Source organism: Felis catus, chromosome E3 (assembly GCF_018350175.1).
Source record: "Felis catus isolate Fca126 chromosome E3, F.catus_Fca126_mat1.0, whole genome shotgun sequence".
NCBI classification, from domain to species: domain Eukaryota; kingdom Metazoa; phylum Chordata; class Mammalia; order Carnivora; family Felidae; genus Felis; species Felis catus.
Window position 1 is genome coordinate 29,671,622 of NC_058383.1, and position 5,756 is coordinate 29,677,377.

Here is a 5,756-nt window from a genome sequence, read left to right on the forward strand (position 1 = left end):
CGTGGGCTGTTATCACAACACTACTCAGTGCCTGGCTCTGTGCCAGCTGTTGGGGAAACAGGACAGACGTGGTCCCAAAAGCAGGGGGGCTGAGAGGACGAGAACATTTTGCTCTGTAACCCCCTTGCTTTTTCATCATAGATGGAAATGCCAATACCGCCAGCCCGAGTGTAAATTCTCAGTTCAGACGTGTCGCTCTTTGCTGAACTTTGCTGGAAACTTCATGCTGGGTAGATCGACACATCCGTGCACAGACGCTGGGCCATTCCCAGCTGAAATCCTTGGCTGTGCCTCCGCGTGTTTTCATTCCCTTTAAAGAGAGCCCAGCGGTGAGGGGCAGGACGAGGGGAGGGAAAGACGTCTGGCAGGGGATAGACAGGAGATCATATTTAATGTGGCCCAGTGATAAATCAGTGTGTGCGTTGGGCATACATTTTTGCTTAGGGTAGCACAGTCACAACAGATGTATGAAAAATCCAACCAAAACCAAACCAGACAAAACTGCAGGAGAAAAAAAAAAAAAAGAAAAAAAAAAAAGCAGGTGGTGTTGTCAGCTTCATGCAACCACATCCCCCAACCATGGATTCTTTAAGGTGCCTCACTGTTCTTCTGATGGGGAAGCAAAGGCCCTCGGGTCTTCTTTGTCCCCTCCCCACCTCCCACCCCCCCGCCCCGCTGCATTTTCACTGTGGCGATGCTTTAGCTGTCACCTTTCGGTGACAAATGTCCCCCTTGTGGGTGTTGAATTTATTCAGCTAGTCCACCTAGGAAAGATTACAAATGAGGAACAAGGGTCAAGTCTACGAAACGCAGTTGCAAAAGGGAAAAAAACAAAGTGGCTCGAGAGCCAGGCTCCTAAAGGGAAGTGCAATGAGACAGATTCAATTTTGACTAGTATGTATTTACAAAGAGAGGCCAGAAGGCAGTAAGAAGGGAAACGCAGAGCCTCCGCTCGCTAGAAGAGCGATTAGGGACCATCCAGTGTGCGCCGAGTTAATTGGCTTGAGCCACGTACTATCTGGAATTAATCTTCCATTTCTTTTGTATTCATGTCCGGCTTGGGAGGACTGGATGTGGAAGATGGGTATAGCTGAGCAGATCATACCGTGCAAAAGTAATTCTTTTGAGCAGGCATAGCCAAATGAAGGATGCTCTTTCAGCTAAGAGACTTGACATTCAGGAGGCAATGGAGGGGCTGAGGAATGCAAACAGCTGTTACCGACTGGGTTGTTGACAATAAATCTTGGTCCAAGCTACTCAAAAGTCGCCACGCGTTGTGTGGGAAGGCTTCGGCTGTGCTATTCCCGGGAGGGGGCTTGGCTGGAGGGAGAGAAAGGACAAAGGAGGTCAGGGTGAGAGGAAAAGGTGGCGCGCCTACTCTGTTCCCCACAGTGATGTTCCTTGGAAGGCCGGGGTGGGGAGGGAGAAGCTTTCTGCAGCCCCAGGGCGAAGCTGGTTCGATCCCCCCTCTTCCCTGGGCGTCTACTGCGTCTGAGCATTTACTTAGGTATTACCTTCACTCACCACAAGATGTCTGAAAGTTAGGTAACATTCTATTTTTTTCAATAAGCTTCAAATTTTAGGATAGTTTCAGATTTAGAGAAAAGTTGCAAAGGTAGAACAGAGATTTCAGGACCCCCCTCGCTTTTCCCCATTGGCCATCTCTTACCTCACTGGGGTGCATTGGTTAAAATGAAGGAACTGACCATGTTAGGTCTTTGTGTGGACCAGTTCTCCCATTCATGTCCTTGTCTTAGTCCATTTGGGATGCTATCATAAAAAGGCCGGGGTGTGAGGGGTTCAAACAAAAGGCATGTATCGCTCACCACTCTGGAGGCTGGAAGGCAAGACCGAGGGGTTGGTAGATTTGGTATCTGGGGAGGGCCGGCTTTCTGGTTCATAGATGGTGTTGCTATGTCCTCACTGATGGGAAGGGACAAGGTCTCTCTCTGGGGTCTCTTTTGTCAGGGAAGTCCCATTTTGGGGAGCTCCCAAATACCCCACCCCTTGATACTATCACTTTAGGGGGCAGGATGCAACATGCAAATTTGAGGGGGACACAAACATTCAGTGTCTGGCTGTCCTCCACCTGTTCCGGAATCCCATCCAGGTACCACGCTGCGTGTTACCATCACGTTCCCCAGGCTCCTCTGGCCTGTGACAGTCTCTCAGTCCCTCCTTGTTTCTCGCGTCCTTGCCATCTTGAAGAGCACTCCTTATCCTTTTTCTAACATCTCAAGAAATTAAGCCTCAGAGGGGTGAAGGGACTTTTCCAAGTTCAGGCAGCCTATGGAGGCCATGCCCGATTTCCTTGGGGACACCTTGAGTCAGGGTCTCAGTCTTATGCCTTAGAATCACCAGGTGGACTTGCTGGGACTCACCCCCAGAGTGTCAGGTTCAGTAGCTCTGGCCTGGAGCCAGGATTTGCATTTCTAGCAAGTTCTCAGGTGATGGTGATGGTGCCTTCGGTCCAGGGACCACATTTTGAGAACCGCTGTTTTCAGCCCTGTCCCTTTGGAGCTGTTTATCCAGATCGAAATCATCAGATGGTTGTCACATCTCCACTGTTCCTTCTGAAGTGTACAAATGAAGTTAGACTCTGAAGTGACTTTCCCACCCTGCCTCCCTTCCTCTCCCCACTGTTTTGAGCATCACTGACCCAGGCGGAAGGAGTGTGGTTCAAAGGCATTTGCTACCCTGGGCAAGTAAGAAGTGCATGGTGCTTGTAATCTGGCAGAGACTGGTTTGTGCCCCATCCCGTCACGTCTGAGGGCAGCTTTGTGGCTTCATGGGAACGTTAGTCTGCAAAACGTTAGCGACTGATTCCTACTTCAGACGTGGAGCCAAAACAGTTACTGAAAAACAGGAGACTGACAGATGAAACAGTGTGAACTCTATGTACTCCCTTGGAAATAGTAATATATTATTAATCTATAGTTTCTTCTTGAGAAGGTTGACATTTATTCATTCGAACTTTATTCTTCCTTTCCTGTTTTTTTTTTTTTTTTTTTTTTTTAATGTTGCTACAAAACTGAAATGAGCTAGGGGCACCTGGGTGGCTCAGTCGGTTAAGCTTGAGACTTCGGCTCAGGTCATGATCTGATGGTTGGTGAGTTCAAGCCCCGCATCGGGCTCTCTGCTGTCAGCATGCAGCCTGCTTTGGATCCTCTGCCCCACCTCGCTCTCTGCCCCTCCCCTGCTCTCGAAGGCGCTCCCTCTCTCGCTCAAAGATAAATAAACATTAAAAAAACAAAAAACAAAAAACCTGAAAGGAACTAAAAGCGAGACCTGCATTTGGTTAACTACCAATTTCGGAATGATGGCACCAAGGAAAATAAATGCACAACAGGGACTTCCTGAAGAGGCACACACACTGATTGAACTCACATTAGTGAATGGCGAAGTAATGCCTTTATGTCCATATAACAGCTTCCAGCGACCTGGCATTTACTGAAGCCCCAGGTAAGAAATCACCATGCCTTGTTAGTTACTTAAAAACAAATTACTGGGGCACCTGGGTGGCGCAGTCGGTTAAGCGTCCGACTTCAGCCAGGTCACGATCTCGCGGTCCGTGAGTTCGAGCCCCGCGTCGGGTGCTGGGCTGATGGCTCAGAGCCTGGAGCCTGTTTCCGATTCTGTGTCTCCCTCTCTCTCTCTGCCCCTCCCCCGTTCATGCTCTCTGTCTCTCTCTGTCCCAAAAATAAATAAAAGTTGAAAAAAAAATTAAAAAAATAAATAAACTTTAAAAACAAATTACTTACATTGTATGTTGTTTTCCGGAGCCGTTTGTGAAGGGATAGCTCATTCCGCCCCCCCAACTCCCGAGCTTGACCCTGACACTATTTTTGGTTATCTCTTCAAAAGGGACTTGAGGAAAAGAAAAATAAAAACACACAGCCTCCCGAGTACTATCTGGAAAAGTGCTGCAAGTTTTTCGAAACTCTTGAAGAATTCATAACCGTAAGCACTTCCCCAGATTAATGATTAATGCTGTTTTCAAGCTCTCTCTGTATTTCATACTTTGATTAGCAGCGCAACAGGACTTTTAAGTCGGGCCGGATTCCCAATGAAATAGAGAACTTTAGTCATTTCTTTTGTTACCCTGCACATCTCTGCTCCTTAATCATTTAAAAACACTTCCAAACCAAGGCAGCGTTATGCCCAGAATTCGCGCTCCCTAAAGCCCACCAGGAAGCCGAGTCTGATGCAAAAGCAAAGAGCCTTTATTTGAGCTAGCTCGAGCTCAATCCCCTACCTGCACCGATGCAGCGGTGAGATGCCAGAGAGAGCCGGGGAGTTTCAAAAGCACAAAGGTTTTACAGGGGTCTAGGGGCAGTTGGTGAGGTAATGGCTGTGGCCTCAGCCGATTGGCTGGGGAAGGGTCGTGGCCTCGGCCGATTGGCTGGGGAAGGGTCGGAGTCCTGTTAAGCGAGTCGCTGGGCGTGTTTTGATCCGGAAGTTTGAACGGGTGAGCGGGAGGTTACTCAAGGGGAGGAGGCGTGGTCTGAGGTTTCTGCGATTTTCCCGGAAAAGGGGTCATGTCGGGGACATAGTCACTCAAGGTGGAGGACACAGAACAAGATGGAGTCGGCTGGCGTAGGCCCGCCCTTTCAGCAGGTTTCCTAAAACAAAGCACATATCATCATGTGCAGGGCCCTGGGGGGCCAGGCAGAGGACCCACTTCTGCCTGTGTTAGCATATTTAATCATCCCATTTGGGGGGAGATAATCCGTTTTAGTTTTCTTAGGCCGTGTTCACTTGCTTTCATTATTTTCTTGACTTCAAAGATCATCCTGACAACCGTTTTTCTTCGCAACAAGGCTGATGGTATTCCTCCAGATCCATCTGATTTCATGGCCTTCAAGGTTGCTTTCATGTATTATGAATTTCTCAATTGGCAGTGTGTATTAGATGGAAACTTACACCTCTTTGTAGAAGTGTTTATCTTGCACAAGTTGTTGCTAGGGTAAAAAGCAAGAGAAGGAAATATTAATGTTTCCAGAGGAAGGCGGAAGCATGGTTGGCAAAAACCTTCTCAGAAACAGTGTGTTGGATCATGCTTTTGAGATGTGTGATGTTTTCTTTTTGTCTCCTGGTGTCTCTCCCCTTCCCCCATTAAGCAGGGAGTTGGCTCTGTGTTCCTTGCCTTGGGGTGGGTTTGGGGCACACTCTCCTTTTCCTCTCTCCCACTTTCAGCATCCTGAACCCATTCAGGAGAAACAGGGTTTGACCACAGAGGGCTTTTCCCCAAACTTAGAAAGGGGCCCTTGCTTAGGTCCCTGGGTCTCTGAACTGGAAGAGCAGCAGAGAGAGCTAGGAGATTTTGAAACAGGAATTGCATAATGCCTGCAAGCAACAGAGACCACCCTCTCCTAATTTTGTGGCTTGAGCTGCTTGCAACGTGGGTTAAAAAACAGAGAAGACTGGAGGCAAGTAGTCCAGAGCTGGTGTGCCAGTGACACAAGGCAATCAGGGACATCTATCTTTTTGTTCCTTTATCCTCATCTTATGGTTTCCTTTCTCAAGGTTGCCTCAAATTCCAAAGTGGCTACCAGGGCACCAGCCATCACATCTGCATTCTTGGCCGCAGGAAGATTGAGAGAATGCTTCTCCCAGGCAAAACAACTCCTTTCGAAAGATCTACTGCAGAAGTTGCTTGTAATACATCTATTGACATCTCCTTAGAACATAGTCACATGGCTGTATCTAGCTGAAGTAGAAAGAAACTAGCAGTGCCTGCCACACACCTGAAGGGG

General features: G+C 48.2%; 1 long non-coding RNA gene across 5 annotated transcripts; it reads right to left on the reverse strand.

Moving 5' to 3' along the window:
- Window positions 1-372: 372 nt before the first annotated feature.
- LOC102901173 lies at window positions 373-4,317 on the reverse strand. 5 transcript variants are annotated; one of them, XR_442155.4, is made up of 5 exons: window positions 4,256-4,317; window positions 2,660-2,855; window positions 2,382-2,573; window positions 1,707-1,837; window positions 373-1,320 (listed from the first exon to the last, which is right to left on the reverse strand). It is a non-coding gene; the product is annotated as an uncharacterized LOC102901173 (long non-coding RNA). The 5 variants fall into 5 exon arrangements; XR_006591161.1 differs by having other exon boundaries at window positions 2,660-2,870; window positions 4,256-4,305; XR_002150607.2 differs by lacking the exon at window positions 4,256-4,317 and adding an exon at window positions 3,762-4,249.
- Between the last annotated feature and the right edge of the window lie 1,439 nt (window positions 4,318-5,756).